The sequence below is a fragment of the Dasypus novemcinctus genome, chromosome 28, assembly GCF_030445035.2.
Source record: "Dasypus novemcinctus isolate mDasNov1 chromosome 28, mDasNov1.1.hap2, whole genome shotgun sequence".
In the NCBI taxonomy this organism is placed as follows: Eukaryota; Metazoa; Chordata; class Mammalia; order Cingulata; family Dasypodidae; genus Dasypus; species Dasypus novemcinctus.
In genome coordinates this window covers 19956120-19973956 of record NC_080700.1, presented here as the reverse complement: position 1 = coordinate 19973956, position 17837 = coordinate 19956120, and positions in this window count along the sequence as shown.

Genomic DNA, 17837 nt, shown 5'->3' with positions numbered 1-17837 from the left:
GACTTCCTGAAAATTAAAGCCTTTTGCACCTTAAAGGAGTTTGTCAAGAAAGTGAAATGGAAATCTACACAATGGGAGAAAATATTGGTAACCATATTCTGATAGGAGAGTTATATCCTGCATATATAAAGAACTCCTGTATCTTGAAATAAAAAGACAAACAACCCATTTTAAAAATGGGAAAAAGATTTCAACAGACATTTCTCCAAAGAAGATATACAAATCACTGAAAAGCATATGAAAAAAATGCTCAAAATCACTAACTATTTGGGAAATGCAAATCAATACAACAATAAACTACCGGCGGTCCCCCAAGTGCAACGGTAAGGACCAGAGAGGAATGAGGGTCCAACAGTGAGCCCCTGATACTAATGACTATGCTTGTGAGCCTGTACACCTGAAGTAAGAAGAAGGCCTAGAGCAGCACTGTGCATTAGCGTTCCCTCCTGACAGCCTCCATGTTACTCAAATGTGGCCAGTCTCGAAGCCAAACTCAGCATGTAAATGCAGTGCCTTCCCCCCAGCGTGGGACATGACACCCAGGGATGAGCCTCCCTGGCACCGAGGGATCACTACCAAGTACCAGCTGATGACGTAACTAGAAAATGACCTTAAATTAAAGGTTTCATGCGGACCAGCAGAATATCCCTGTATACATATAATAACAGGAGTTAAAAATGCTTCTTGACCTAAATCAAGGGGGAAATGGAAAAGACAAATGAGTTCATATGGCTATGAGTTTCTAAAAAAAGAGTCTGGAGGTTGTCAGAGACAGATAAAGTAGATACAGCCCCAGGTATTGGTCCTTTTGAGGGCTAAAGTGACCCACAGGTTCTATGGTCATGGCAGATGGGGTTCACTGCCATGTCAGTTGGCCCTTCTTTGGAGCTGGTGTTTCTGTGTGATGGAGCTGGACTCAGATGGGATCTCTTTTCACAAGCCTTTCCTGTTACTTTACTGGAATTGTAGTTGGTGCTGGGGTTTAAGATATATCTAAGGGATTTGAATCTCTGGACTGACAATATGATAGCCAGGCCCTGAGCCTCAACAGACTTCAGCTCCTACACTCTGATTTATTGGACTTACCCCACTCAGCTAACATGGAGTTGAAGAAGGTCAACCACCACACCATGGAGCCTAGAGTGCCTACAACTGAAAGCAGGAGGATTGCATCCAATATCCATGTGGAATCTAAACCCCCTCTTGACATAGATGTGGAATGGACTCAACCAAGCCAAGGTCTACAGGAAGGAGCAATACAGTAAGGATCAGAGTGGACTTAATGATATTCTATTCATGAACTATTGTGGTTAATAATCGAGAAAATGTGGCATTGATGTGGAAAAAGTGGCCATGGTAGCTGCTGGGTGCGGGGAATGGGAGGAAGAGAAGAGATGTGGAGGCATTCTCAGGACTTGGAGTTGTCCTGGGTGGTGCCCCAGGGACAATTACCAGATGTTGCATGTCCTCCCATGGCCCACTGGATGGAACGTGGGAAAGTGTGGACTATGATGTGGAACACGGGACATGGGGTGCAGCGATGCTCCGAGATGTACTCACCAGATGCAATGGATGTGACATGATGATGGGGGAGAGTGTTATTGTGGGGGAAATGGTGGGGTGGGGGTGGTGGGGTCGAATGGGGACCTCATATATTTTTTTAATGTAATACCTTTTAAAAAAATGAATAAATTGAGTAGAATTTGGAGAGAAAAAACCCAATAAGCTACCATCTTACTCCCATGAGACTGGCCGCTATCAAAAAATCAGAAGAGTACAGGTGCTGGAGAGGATGTGGAGGAATGGGAACACTCACCACTGCTGGTGGGAATGCAGAAGAATCCAGCCATTTTGGAGGAGAGTTTGGTGGTTTCTGAAGAAACTAGCTATAGATTTGCCATATGACCCAGCATTTCCACTGCTGGGTATATACCCAGTAGAACTGAAAGCAAGGACACAAACCGATAAATACACACCAATGTTCATAGCAGCACTACTCACTATTGCCAAAAGTTGGAATCAACCCAAATGCTTATTCACAGATGAATGCACTGTGGTATATACCTACAATGGAATACTGCTCAGCTATTAGAATGAATACAGTCCAAACACATGTGATAACATGGATGAATCTTGAGAACCTTATGTTGAGTGAAGCATCCCAGGCATTGAAGGACAAATACTACATGACCTCTCTGATGTGAAATAAGTAAACCAAACTGTCTCAGAGAACTAGAGACTGGATGATAGGCTTAAAGGGAGTTGGGGGTAGAGGAAGGTTGTGAGCTGACGCCTACATGGATGAAATCTATGATGAGCTGGAGGTAAGTATTTGTACAGGGAAGGGATAAATTGGGGGCATAAGGATATTTTTTAGTGGGGCTTTGTGGACTTGAGGGGGGCTAGGTATGGGAGGGTGGGTCAGATGGCCCAAGAAATGGGGGGAGGTTGGAGGGAACATTTGAACATAGGAGATGGTCATGTATGAGGTTGAAACTATACTGTTGAGAGAACTGTTTAGAAAATATAATAAGGAAGGTTACCTGTTTAAGATGCTTAAGGGGGTGTTATGTGACACAGGGCAGGCTTCGAGGGTGTGTGTGAGTGCTCATTTCATCATAGTGAACTATATCTTTGGGTGGCGATCCATACAATGAGAGAGAATGTATACCCACATCCTGGGGAGGACTGATCTTCTCAAACAGAGGGAATTGTACCTTTCAAGAGAATTGGTGGCTCCCAGTGAGTTAGGGCAGTTGAGTATGTCAAACCTTTAACATTGTTGCAAGTATCTCTGAATATGGTCCTTCAAGTAATGAAGATTGATTGTCTCTGTGTTCCCTGGGGGGAGGGGGAGAGAGGTATTAAATAGATGGATTCAGTGTAAATGTGGGCAATGGAATTGTTCCACAAGATCATGCAATGATGGATATAGGACATGATAATTACACCAAAAATGTATAAAAGTCTTTCGGCTAAAATGTAAACCTTAATGTAAAACATGAGATAACTAAAAATTTTGAAATTTGTACAGTCTAAAATATAAACCGTAGTGTAAACCCAAGTGGAACCATGTTTGAAAGCTATTGTTTTGATATCTGTCCATCACTGCAGCAAATATAATATGAACATGTAAAAAGATCATTGGTGGGGAAGGGACAAAGTGTTTGATGTTGAATACGTGGAATTACCATATATTGTATATGTGAATTACTGTGATCTAAAACTTTTGTGAAGACAAACTTAATAATTAGAAAAAAAAGAGAGAGAGAAAGGATGTAGACCCTGGGGAAGAAATGGAAGAAATTGCCTTGGCACTGTACAAACAGGGCAACAACTATAGCAGTGATGAAAGGCAAAATGTCAAAAGCAGAGCTTTTTCATTGTTTCATTTATTGATACCCCAATTTATTTTAACTTTATTTAATTTTTCTAACTTAGTATGTATTCTATATCTAACTTTTAAACCCATCACTATGTTTCATTTTACTATTAATGGGACCTGGCAATATATTAGGACCACACAGAGGTTCAACTATGGCAGGGGAGGAACACTGGTGTGGGGTGTTATTGATAGGGGCCACATGGTTGAGAGGGAGTTTTCCAGGACATGTATACAGGGTGTATAAAAATGTTTGGATATTTTCATAGTGCTTACAATAAAAATGACAACTGAGGGAGTGTTGAGTTCCTAGCCAGGGGAGCTCTATCACATTCCCTATGGAAGAACAACAATACCCCAATGCAATGGCAAAGACCAACAAAGATGGATGATCCAACAATGAGCCTTTGATACCGATGACTATGCTTATGAACCTGTGCCCCTGAAATATGAACTAGGCCTAGAGCTGCAGGGTGCCTAAGAGTTACCTCCTGAGTGCCTCCCTCTTGTCAAATGTGGCCACTGAGCCAAACTCAACATGAAAATGCATTACCTCCCCGCCAATGTGGGACATGACTCCCAGGGATGAGCCTTCCTGGCACCGAGGAATTACTACCAAGCACCAGCTGATGATGTAACTAGAAAAAGACCTTGAATAAAAAGGTCAACTCAGACCAGCAGAATATCTCAGCCTACATGTAATATCAGGTGTTAAATACCTCCCATCAAAATCCTTGCCCATTAATTGGATCAAAAAAGAAAAAATGAAATAAAACAAAACACTTCCCCACTCTGCAGATAGGATTGTGTGACCGTGTTCCTCCAGAATTTAGCTAGCCTAACAATTACCCTAAAGAACAGCCTGAGGTGAAAGTGTAGGACCATCTGTGCTCTTTTCTTACCATGTAACTTGTACTTGGAATGTACATACCATCCATATGATTTCTCTTGTCTATAAGGATCCACATGCCCTTTCACACCCAGGAAAGTGTATTCCCTCTTGTTTGGGGCCTCTATTAAATATTTTCAACCCAGTGGTTCTTTGCTCTAGCTATCTCAGTTTTGATTATTTACTTTAACCAGTTGGTTTACCTGTGAGCTACTTCTGCATTGAGAACAAGGTCTGAAACATCAAATCATATACAAATGACCCGATTCAGTTTTTCAGGCTGCCACCAGAGAGACTGGACCAAAGATACATGCATACCAGTATGTAAATGAGTGTTACTCTATCTCCTCTTTTACCAGGACCAAGAAACTGCACTGGGAGCACAGTCTGGCTCCACACTAAGCAAGGGAGGGGGTGGAGATAGCCCAGTGATAAAGTTTTCCTCCAACTTTATAGTCACCTGATTTCTTGATTTGGCACTTTCCGTGCTCCTTCCATTCTTTAACTGTTTTGCAACACTCTTTCTTTATTCTTGCCGAGATCTTCAATATGGGCAGTGGAACTCTGCAACATCTCAGTCCTCCATTTTTGTGAGATCATCAAATTTTATTTTATAAGGTTTATAATCAGGAAAAATTATCATTTATATTTGTCAATGTAGTTACCATTTATAACATTCTGCATTCCTTTGTATGGAACCATATTTCCATCTGATATATCCATTTTTCACTACCTGGAGAAGCTCCTTAAATATCTCTTGGGATGCAGGTCTGCTATAGATTAATTCTTTCAGTTTTTATTTGTCTGAAGCTGTACTGGTTTTTTCTGCTCCTTTTGAATGGTCTTTTTCTCAGTTTCTGATAGTTATTTCAATTATACTTAAATTATGTAAATGTTACATAGGAAATAGAGGGGGTTCCCATTTGCTCTCCTCCCTAGCCCACCACACTTTCCTACATGAACAACATCCTTCACTAGTGTGCTACATTTCTTATAATCGATGAATACATATTGGAGCATTGCCACTATGTGTTGAGTATAGTTTACATTGTAGCTTCAAGTCCCTTCCATACGATTTTGTAAGTTATGACAAGATAGATAATAGCCTGTATCCTCATTGCACTGTCGTACAGTACAATTGTAATTTCCTGAAACTGTCCCCATATTACACCTATTTTTCCCTGTCCCTCCCCTCAGCATCTCTGTTGGCCTGCCACTGCCTACTTATCAATGATAAAAGTTCTTTCATTGCTAGAATACCAATAAGTAGAATAACTAAGACTACCCTAATCCATCATTCATTCCACAGTCCTGAGGGTTCTGGGATGATGATGCCCCCTCTGCCTCTAGTTGAGAGAGTGGGCCTTAGCCCTCTGTTTTTGTGATGGTTGTTGTCCATCTTCATGTCCTTGTTCATTGTCCTGGGCGAGTCCAGTGAACTGGAAGGTAGGTGTTCCGACTCTGTTGAGATTCATGGCCCAACTGGCACAAGATCCATGAGCTCTTTAAAGATAGATTTTCTTTTTTGGGATGTGGTACTTCCATAGTGCATTTGTTGAATAATCTTGGAATTCATCCTATTTTTTTTTTTTGAGAAAGTAGTAAGTATTTTAATGTCAAAACAAGTCAGGGGAAATGGACTTTGGCCCAGTGGTTAGGGCGTCCGTCTACCACATGGGAGGCCCGCGGTTCAAGCCCCGGGCCTCCTTGACCCGTGTGGAGCTGGCCCGTGCGCAGTGCTGATGCGCGCAAGGAGTGCCGTGCTACACAGGGGTGTCCCCCACGTAGGGGAGCCCCACGCGCAAGGAGTGCACCCATAAGGAGAGCCGCCCAGCGCAAAGGAGAATGCAGCCTGCTGAGGAATGGCGCCGCCCACACTTCCCGTGCCGCTGACGACAACAGAAACGGACAAAGAAACAAGACGCAGCAAAAAGACACAGAAAACAGACAACCGGGGGAGGAGAGGGGAGGGGAATTAAATAAATAAAAATAAAATCTTTAAAAAAAAAAAAACAAGTCAGAGTCTCAAGTATATCCTAGACTAAGTTTCGTATGCCCAATATGGTGTTTATCATGCTAAGCCCATACTGCAAACCAAAACGTAACTCAATTTCTCTCTCTTGTAAATGCTCCTTTCATAGAACTTGAAATCTGAGAGCAACCAGTCATAAGTCACCAGCTCCCTTGTTCTGCTGTAGATTAGTTCCTCTAAGTCAAGGTTAAGCTAAGTAAGGAAAACTTATCCTTTACCAATCATTAAGATTATTTTCTTTAAGACTTCCTCGTTTAACCTCTAGAAGCCTTGATCTTTGGTTAAATCTTGCCTAATTGCTGGGAGTAAGGGGATGTGTCTACTTCAAATGTAATTCCCACACTGCTGCCCTGTGAATTAGTACAGGTCCTGCTGGCAGTCTTTCTCTCCTTGAGTCCTGGTTCGGGCGCTGTTCTTGGTGCCCATTTCTTTCTTTCTCAAGGAGATCTACTAAAGGTTTGTGCGGTTGAGTCAAAAGAATTGAAAATTTTTGTTTCTTTATTGTGCCTTCCTCATTTATCTTTTCCTCTTTAACTCTCCATCCTAGGATATCTTTTAGGGGCTCATGTGTAAAACTGTAGAGACATATGGCCCCTCCTCTGAATCTGATCTATCTTTTTGGCATGCCATTAGGTTTAAGACCTGTTTCTCCCAATCTCCAATACCCTCTCCAGGCCAATTTTCTTTAAAAAAGCTCTGTTCTTTCTCTGCCTGTGAGAAAGTTCACAGTTTGATTTGTTTTTCCTACTACCATGAACATATATGCTCTATGATGTGTAGGTAGTTATACACTTTGATCACTTCCCCATGCTCAAAATTAGAAATAGAGAATTTATACAAAGGGTAGAGTTCTTTTTTTTGTTGTTGTTGGAAGAGTTTTGTACTTTGAAATCCAGAACACATTTCTCCCAGTGTACAGAGTTCAAGGTTTCATGATTAAGCTAAGAACTGTATTTGAGGTTTCTTAGAGTACAGCAAACCCAAGTTATCAGTAATAGAAGGGAAGAGTTGTCCTCACTTCAATAGGGATAGTCAAAAACCACTGACTGCTTGTGCCGCAGAAGACATTCCTTCCCTGTTTGGTACCCAAATGGCTGGCATGAAAAGGAGAGGACACCCATCTGACTTAATAAAGAGCCAACTCCTTTATTCTCATCTCTGCTGCTAAGGTTCAGGATTGATGTTAGTGAGGTTTAAGATTCTAGGGGCTTAGTCCCTTTTTGGGCTAATTGTAATATCCTAACAGGGCTACTTATGCCCAGGTGTACATTCCCCCCAGCATGTCATTCCTTGCTCTCAACTCCCATAGCAATTCTTGGAGTCAAGGTAAAACCTAGAGACTGTATGAGTCACAGGCTAGGGCTAGAGTGAGAGCTGGGAGGGCAGCAGGGAGCTAACTGCAAGCATGAGGACAAAATTGTACACCAGATCCTGGGTAAATGAACTCTAAATCCAACTGGAGTCTGTACTTGTCTTGTTGACTCTTCTGTGCCAACAGCAGGAGATGGGACTGGAGGCGTTAGAAGAGGGGCCTGGCAGCCCTCTGTGGGAATACCACCTCTGGACTATTCCCGTCATGGAGGCAAGTGTGGATTTATTAATTCTCATAAATATTAAGTGCCGGCCACTGGCATATGTGGGACCCTGGTTTGAAGAGGTCGTCTGATTAGGTACGCCCAGAAGGACGCACCCTTTCCCCTAATTTTAGATGGTTTATGGTCACCCTGCTCAGGAGACATTCCCTCTTCAGTGCGGTGTTATTGCAAGCACTTCTTGGATCTGCCTTCAGGACAAAATTGTGACTTGGGGTGGGGAGGATGCAGCTTGATGTGGTAATGGGCAAGGTAAGAAACCAGGCAGTGTCATATGTGGAGGCCATCCTTAAAGGGACCTGTTAGAAATAGGCCATGGTCTATGACTTAATGTTGAAGTAAATTGAGCAAAATGGACTTCTTTAATGGGCTGTCTTTCCCAATTGCCATTGTGCAGGCATGGGCAATCCCATACTGATGGCTGGCTGGGAAGGCTGGTAATGGGTGATGTCTTTAGCTTAGTGCATATGTCAGTGTAAGGCAGCAGGTGCTTTATCCTGAGAGACTTACTAGCCCCTTCTTGGGCTGAAGGGGCAGAAATCCAGGACAAAATGTGAAAAATGGTCAATGGTTTAGGTTTTTGAGTAAAATTAAAGCACCACTCCACCCAGACTTGCTCCCAAGAACATAGGAGAGAGGTGTGCATATAGACTATCACCCTATGGCTGCAGGGTCCTGCTGGCCTAGGGGAAAGATGGCTGCCAGTGAAGCTGATCTAGCTTTGTCTCCTCTCTATGTGAGTAAGCATTGTTCCATCAGTACAAATAAAGTGGAGAGACAGAAACAGAATAGGAGCTACGTATGGCAGGGGAAGCATAAAGTGATTGAGTGGTGATGAGATTTGGTTGGTCTATTCTTTATATTTTATTATTACTATTAGAATAACGAAAATGGCCTAATAAAGATTGAACTGATGAATGCATAACAATGTGATAATACCGAATACCAGTGAATGTACACTTTGGATGGAGTGCATGGTTTACTAACATATATCAATAAAATTGATTTGTTTAAATAAATAATAAAATAAAGAGCTCAGGATACTTCTCCCTCTGTAACCGAAAGCAAAGACCATTGGAATCAGAACATGAATGAAATTTCAATACTGACCAACTGTGCCCCCAGAAGTTGCCACAATTGCCTGGTAGATCCAGCACAGAACAGCACACAGTAGACCAACTGAGATACAAGAATGTGCCCAATCATGAGGACTGACAGAGCACAGTCATCTTGCTGTGTCATCTTGCTGTATCAGCTCTCTGTGTGTACGGTGCCAGTCCTGGGCAGGCTGTGCTTTTTTCATGCGGGATGCACTTCTTGTGCATGGGGCTCCTGTACATGGGGGACACTCCTGCATGGTATGGCACTCCTTTCACGTGTCAGCACTGCGTGTGGGCTAGCTCACCGGAAGGGTCAGGAGGCCCTGGGATTGAACATTGAACCCTGGACTCCCTATGCGGTAGGCAGATGCTCTATCAGTTCAGCCAAATCCGCTTCCCTATACTTTTACCTCTAGTTTGTTGTCCACCTTTTGGTTTCCCTACTATTCAGTATGTAGGACAGACTTCATAAATTGCTTAGAGCTTATTTCTTATCTGTTTGTGTACTCCCTATCAGAGTAGGCTAGACATACATAGGTGTTCCTCCAATTATTTATTCCACTGTTATTCCTGAGTTTTGAAATTAGGAATGCTGTACTGTTGACAGATCATAAAATTGGAACATAATGATGCCCTTCAGAATGTAGCCTGAATCTTCATCTGCACCCCAAATTCCTGCTGATTCCAACACAACTACCATTTCCCCAGGCTCTTCCTGATGCTTTTGCCCTTCTCCCACCCCATAATACTCTTATCTCCCAGTCCACTTTACCGGTAGAAATTCTGGCATAAAATCCAAACTTATTCAGCCCCACTAAGGCCCCATGTGATCTGCCTTAGCCCCTGGTCTCCAATTACAACCCCAGTCACTCCTCCCCACTCTCTACTGTTACTTGATATGGTGAACTGCTTTCCCCCTTCTGGGCAATGAGAGATAGAGGCTGTTTTCTATTTTGTCAAAACCTATAAATTGAAAAATTCAAAGGGAAAATTATAGGCCTCGGATGGTAGCAAAGCTCCAATATTTGTGCATCAATTGAAGCAAATGTCCAACACTAATTTAAGATGTTATTGATAGGGGGAAATATAAGAGCGGGAGAGGATGGAGTGTATGTGAATGCCCTCTCCTTTCATTGTACATTTCTGTGACCTGAAATTCCTTTAAAAATAAAGCTTGTATGAAAATAAAAGGTCACTTATAAAGTATAGTTTATTTGAAGCAGAATTGGTAGATACATTCACAAGGGATCTTTCATCCTTTCTGCATAGTTTTAAGGAGTGGAAGAAAGAAATCTTTTATTTTTCTGCTCTGTTGTTTTTTCTTTGTTTTCTAAGAAACGCGTTTCTATATATTGTAAAGAAACCAACTGCTTGATGTTTTTGAGTTGAAACACAATATTTAATCATCTTATTTTACAATATCCATGGAAATGGAATTATTAAAAAACCTATACTAAAGAAATATACATTTGTAAAGTACTGCCCTAGAAATCATAGTAATATCAAAGTTCAATAAGTACATCGGTTAAATGGCAGCAGTTAATCTTAAAGAGATCCATCAAAACTACTTTGAAAGAGCAAAAACCCAGGCAGAAGCTTTCCTGTAGTTGAGGATGGGCAGAATCAGTATGTATAAAAATGGAATCAAACCTTCAGACTGAAGGTTGCAGTTTGACCTTCAGGTGCCAGAGGGCCACTTGGGAAAGCCTGGGGCTTCTACTGTATTCTTGCCAATATTTCCCTGATGGAATTATTTTCCATTCTTAGCTCCTTGAGCTTTCTCTCAGTGGACAGATTTTCAGTCCCCTTTCCTGAGCTAGCTTCTCGTAGAATATAATCTGGTTGTGAAAGAAGGAATTGGTGTGGTTCATTTCTTTCTCCATGTCTTCAGCCATCTTCTTATACAGGTTTCGCTTCTGATATATGAAGTTCATTTTTCTATATATTTCACAAAATTTCTTCTCTCTTTCTGTGCAGTAAGATCCCTCCTCCATTGCATTTCTCTCAAGGTGCAGCACATGTTTTTGATGAACTTCAGAAAATATTTGAAGTTTCATCTGAAGCTTTTCCATCTTCTTTTTCAGGTGTGAATTTTCTGCCTGCAAAGGTGCTTGCTGGTTCTGCAGACTTTTTATGTGCCTGGTAATCTCTTCAGTCATTTGAGTTTCTTCACATACTTTGTTGAATGCTTTTAGTTTTTCTCCTTCCAGCCTTTTACAGGAAATATTTAAGTTCACAACGTGAATTAAATTTGTTCCAATCAATTGCTGCTGGATAGACTAGGTGTTCTCCATTTTCTGATTCTCTTTTTTTTTTTTTTAAGTCCATGTTGTCATCATCCATGTATGTTGGGCTTAAGTGGTCAGGGAAAATTATCACCTTCAGCGAGTTTTCAGTAAGAGATTTGATGTGTCTGTCTTTATCCTGTGTAACATCTTTCACTTTGCACTGGAGCATGACAGGTACACACAGCAATAGGTTTACCTATGACTACATCCCTGGGTGTGCCTATTCTCCTGCCTAAGAGTTTCCATCTGCCCTTGGGAAATGTGTTCCTGCCTAGAAAGGGCAAAGAGACCTCAGTGACTCTCTGCCTAGAGTAGCCAACATCGACAGTTTTAGATGTTCACATTGCTATGGAAATCAAACTAAAATTTTACTCTGTAGACAATACAGAGAATTAAATCCTCAGGCTCTTGACCTGAAAATGGAAGAGTTTTAACTCAGTCATGTCTAGAGTTCCATAGTGCCTTAAAATTCAGTGGACCTGTATCCTTCTGGTTCATGGTGATAATTTGGCATCCTGGGTTCAGGTGCTGGTTTCTTCTCTGCTCTTGCATCTCCATCTCTGGGCATCAGTATCCACATCACTCAAAAGATGTTTGGGTGGGCGGCGTTGGAGACTCTTTGGGACCGGATTGTTTCGGGATTTTTGCTGGTCCGGAGGTGTCTGGACATCGATTTGGAGGGAAGGTAACAGAGAGGATTCGTCTGTGAAATATACACGGAGATCCCAGCTACCTGTAGAGGATTCCCTCCTTGGGTAGGCGGAGACGAGGCATCTAGCCCCGCTCGGTGGGGCTGAGCCAGGCCGGGCCGCAGCGGCGGATGCCGGAGCCGGGCCGGGCTGCGCCGGCAGCGAGCGGGGCTGGGCGGGGCCGGGTGGGGCCGAGCCAGGCCGAGCTGGGCCGCGGTAGCGTTTGGAGCTGGGCGGGGCCGGTTCAGGCCCCGGCTGCGGGCTGAGGTAGCGTTTGGAGCCGGGCGGGGCCGGTTCAGGCCGCGGCTGCGGGCCGCGGTAGCCTTTGGAGCCGGGCGGGGCCGGTTCAGGCCGCGGCTGCGGGCCGCGGTAGCGTTTGGAGCCGGGCGGAGCCGGGTCAGGCCGCGGCGGGTACGGAGCCGGGCAGGGCCGGTCCAGGCCGCGGTGGCGGGAGGTGGACGCCGGAGCCGGCTGGGCCGCTGTAGCGAGCGGAGCTGGGCGGAGCCAGGCCAGGCCAAGGCGGCGTGAGGAGCCGGGCAGAGCCGGTCCAAGCCTCTGCGGCGGGCGGAGCCGGGCCTGCGGAGGGGTTTCTGTTTTTTTTTTTGTTTTTGTTTTTGTTTTTGTTTTGTTTTGTTTTTTAATTTATTTTACTTAATTTTTTTTTTTTTTTGGAGCATCTGCAGTACTGGGGAATTCGTGGGCCCTGGGCGGCCTATTGGGGGTTTGTGGGAAGGGAGGTGCTTACAGACCCATTTGGGCAGACAGACGGGGGGTTTTAGGGCAAAGCGGGGGGAAGTTGTTGTTTTAGATAGTGTTGCAATTGTGACACGTGTGTACCTGTATCTCTCTTCTCCCTATCCGTTCCCCACCGTTTGCCCATCCTCTTTTTCTTTCTTCCTTTCTTCTTGTCTTTCTTTTTTCTTTATTATAATTAGTTTTTTTTTTTTTCGGTTTTCTCTTTCCCTCTTGTCCCTCATCTTCCACTTATTTTTACTTTAATTCAAGTATACAATAGGTGCTACAGGGAACACCTCACATTTGCTGGGTTTTCCCATCCTCCACTGCCTCATTTCTGTGTGAACTGATTTAGGCTACCTACACTATCCCCCTTCCCCTGCATCTTGATATCCACTATCATCTACTGTCTCTCCTATATTCCACCCCCCACCTCCCGTTCTTTGATCCACAAAGTGTCTAACTCTTAATTTCTAATACCTTTGTTCTGTTTTCTGTCTATTATCCACTCTTGAAACTATTACCTTTCTTTTCTTTTTCCCTCTCTCATGAAAACAATAGCTGTGTAGTTCATACCATATTCCTCCCAAATTCAGTCATCTACTTCATAAAAGGTACTCTACCTACAGCTATAACTCTATACAATCTACATGAATCTAACCTCCATCCTTCCAGATCTCATATTCTTGCTTTATTAACATACATCACCAATACAACTTTACACTTTTCCTTTGCTTACACAATTGCCTTTCCCCAACACTAATACTTTCCTCTAAAGTGAACTTAACCAACAACAAGTAACTAGAATAAGAAGAAAAAAGTGACAAAGAGAAGATATAACACCTGTGCAAAAATAACAACTAATTAACCTCCAAGAGCAGACAAAGAAGCTAAGGAACTGATTAAATTCGTCAAAATAAAGAGATGACCAGAAAGCAACAAAAATCTACGAACCAAACCAATAATCAGGAAAACATGGCTGAATCCAATCAACAAACCAATAATCACGAAGGGGAGCAAAACTTGGCACAAGCAATGAAAGATCTCAGAACATTTATCACCGACAAATTTGATGCAGTAATGAAAGAGGTTAACAACATGAAGACATCACTTGGAGGGGAAATTGCAGACATACGCAAAAACATAACAGATATGATGGGAATGAATACCACAGTTCAAGAAATCAAAAATACACTTGCAGCAAATATCAGCAGACTAGAAGAGACAGAGCAGAGAATTAGTGATGTGGAAGACAGTACATCAGAAATCAAACAGATAGTAGAAGGGGTCAATAAGAAGATAGAAAAAATCCAATTAGGATTTAGGGACCTGAATGACAATGCAAAACGCTCAAACATACGTATTATAGGCATTCCAGAAGGTGAAGAGAAGGGAAAGGGGTCAGAAAGAGTGTTGCAGGAAATAATGGCTGAAAACTTCCCAAATCTACTGAAAGAGACAGATGTACATATCCAAGAAGCACAGCGCACTCCACAAGTCATAAACCCCAACAGGCCCACCCCAAGACATATACTTGTCAAATTATCCAATGCTCAAGACAAAGAGAAAATCCTAAAAGCAGCAAGAGAAAAGAAAACCATCACATACAAGGGAAGCTCAATTAGATTAAGTGCTGATTTCTCTTCTGAAACCATGGAGGCAAGAAAACAGTGGTATGATATAGTCAAGGTACGAAGGGAAAGAAATTTCCAACCAAGAATACTTTATCCAGCTAAACTAGCATTCAAATATGATGGAGAGATCAAAATATTTGCAGACAAACAGAAACTGAAAGAGTATACCAACAAGAAACCTCCCCTTCAAGAAATTCTAAAGGGAGTGCTGCAGGAAGAAAGGAAAAAACAGGAAAGGCAAAGTTGGAGGAGAGTATAAGACCAACAACAACAACAAAAAAGACAAAAAAAAATATACAAACAAAATATGACAAACACAAATCCAATCAAAGTATGGCTAACACAAATAATTCCTTGATAGTAATAACACTGAATGTCAACGGATTAAACTCACCTATCAAAAGATTCAGACTGGGACATTGGATAAGGAAATATGACCCATCCATATGCTGTCTACAAGAGACACATCTTAGACCCAGAGACGCATGGAGATTGAAAGTGAAAGGCTGGAAAACAATCATACAAGCTAACAATAACCAAAAAAAGGCAGGAGTAGCTATATTAATATCAGACAAAATAGACTTTAAATGTGAAACAATTGTGAGAGACAAAGAAGGATACTACATTTTAGTCCAAGGGAAAATCTTTCAAGAAGATCGAACAATCATAAATATCTATGCCCCTAACAAGGGTGCCTCTAAATACGTCAGCCAAACGCTGGAAAAACTAAGTGAAAGAATAGATACATCTACAATTATAGTGGGGGATTTTAATACACCACTATCAACTCTGGACAGAACATCTCAAAAGAGAATCACCAAAGAAACAAAACATCTGAATAGTATATTAGAGGAGCTCGATCTAATAGACATATATAGATCGCTACACCCAAACACAGCAGGATATACATTTTTCTCAAGCGCACATGGATCATTCTCCAAGATAGATCATATGCTAGGCCACAAAGAAAGGCTGAACGAATTCAGAAAGATTGAAATCATACAAAACATTATCTCTGACCACAGTGGAGTCAAGCTGGAGATTTGCAAGGGAAAGAAGCCCAGATTTCACACCACGATTTGGAAATTAAACAGCACACTCTTAGAAAAACAGTGGGTCAAAGAGGAAATCTCAAAAGAAATCAATGACTACCTTGAAACAAATGATAATGATAACACAACATACCAAAATTTATGGGATGCACCAAAAGCAGTACTGAGAGGGAAGTTTATAGCCATAAATTCATATATCAAAAAAGAAGAAAGAGCAAAAATTGAAGAACTAACTGCACATTTGAAGGAATTAGAAAAACAACAACAAAGTAAACCAACAGGAAGAAGAAGGAAGGAAATAACAAAGATAAGAGCAGAACTAAATGAAATAGAAAATAAGAAAGCACTTGAACAGATAAACAAGACCAAGAGCTGGTTTTTTGAGAAGATTAACAAAATTCACAAACCTTTAGCAACACTAACAAAGAAAAAAAGAGAGAAGATGCAAATACACAAAATAAGAAATGAGAAAGGCGATATCACCACTGACCCCACAGAAATAAAGACTATCATAAGAGGATATTTTGAAAAACTATATTCCAACAAAAATGACAATCTAGAGGAAATGGACAAATTCCTAGAAACACATAAACAGCCCATATTGACAAAAGAAGAAATTGATGATCTTAACAAACCAATCACAAGCAGAGAGATAGAATCAGTTATTAAAAATCTCCCAACTAAGAAGAGCCCAGGGCCAGATGGCTTCACAGGTGAATTCTACAAAACATTCCGGAAAGAACTGACACCAATCCTGCTGAAACTATTCCAAACCATCGAAACAGAAAGAACATTACCCAACTCCTTCTATGATGCCAACATTACCCTAGTACCAAAGCCAAACAAAGACATCACAAGAAAGGAAAATTACAGACCAATTTCTCTAATGAACCTAGACGCAAAAATACTTAACAAAATACTTGCTAATCGTATTCAACAACACATTAAACGAATTATACACCACGACCAAGTGGGATTCATCCCAGATATGCAAGGATGGTTCAACATAAGAAAATCAATCAACGTAATACACCATATAAACAGATTGAGGGAAAAAAATCACATGATTATATCTATTGATGCAGAAAAAGCATTTGACAAAATAAAGCACCCTTTCTTGATAAAAACACTCCAAATGATTGGAATACAAGGAAATTTTTTGAACATGATAAAGAGTATATATGAAAAACCTAAAGCCAATATTGTTTACAATGGAGAAATCCTAGACTCCTTCCCTCTAAACTCAGGAACAAGACAAGGATGCCCACTGTCGCCGCTCCTATTTAACATTGTCTTAGAAGTACTTGCTCGAGCACTGAGGCAAGAACCAGAAATAAAAGGCATTCAAATTGGAAAGGAAGAAGTCAAAATTTCATTATTTGCAGATGACATGATCCTATACATAGAAAATCCTGAGAGATCTACAACGAAGATTCTAGAACTCATAAATGAGTTTAGTAAAGTCGCAGGTTATAAGATCAATGCGCAAAAATCAGTAGCATTTCTGTACACCAATAATGAGCAAGATCAGGAGGAAATCAAGAAACAAATACCATTCACAATAGTAAATAAAAAAATCAAATACTTAGGAATAAATTTAACTAAAGAGGTAAAGAACTTATACACTGAGAACTATACAAGATTGTTCAAGGAAATCAAAGAAGACCTAAATAAATGGAAGACTATTCCTTGTTCATGGATAGGAAGACTGAACATTATTAAGATGTCTATCCTACCAAAACTGATCTACACATTCAATGCAATCCCAATAAAAATCAATGCAGCCTTCTTTAAGGAACTAGAAAAACTAACTATGAAATTTATTTGGAAAGGAAAGAGACCCCGAATAGCCAAAGACATACTGAAAAAGAAAAACGAAATTGGAGGAATCACACTACCTGACTTCAAAACATACTATAAAGCTACGGTGGTGAAAACAGCATGGTATTGGCATAAGGAGAGACATATAGACCAATGGAATCGAATTGAAAGCTCTGATATAGAACCTCACATATACAACCACATAATATTCGATAAAGCCACCAAACCCTCTCAACTGGGAGAGAGTGGCCTATTCAACAAATGGTGTCTGGAGAACTGGATAGCCATATGTAGAAGAATGAAAGAGGATTACCATCTCACACCTTATACAAAGATCAACTCAAGATGGATCAAAGACCTAAATATAAGAGCCAAGACCATAAAAACCTTAGAAAGCAGTGTAGGGAAACATCTACAGGACCTTGTAATAGGTAATGGATTTATGAATATCTCACCAAAAGCACGAGCAGCAAAAGAACTAATAGATAAATGGGACTTCCTCAAAATTAAAGCCTTCTGCACCTCAAAGGAGTTTGTCAAGAAAGTAAAAAGGGAGCCCACACAGTGGGAGAAAATATTTGGCAATCATATATCTGATAAGAAACTTATAACTTGCATATATA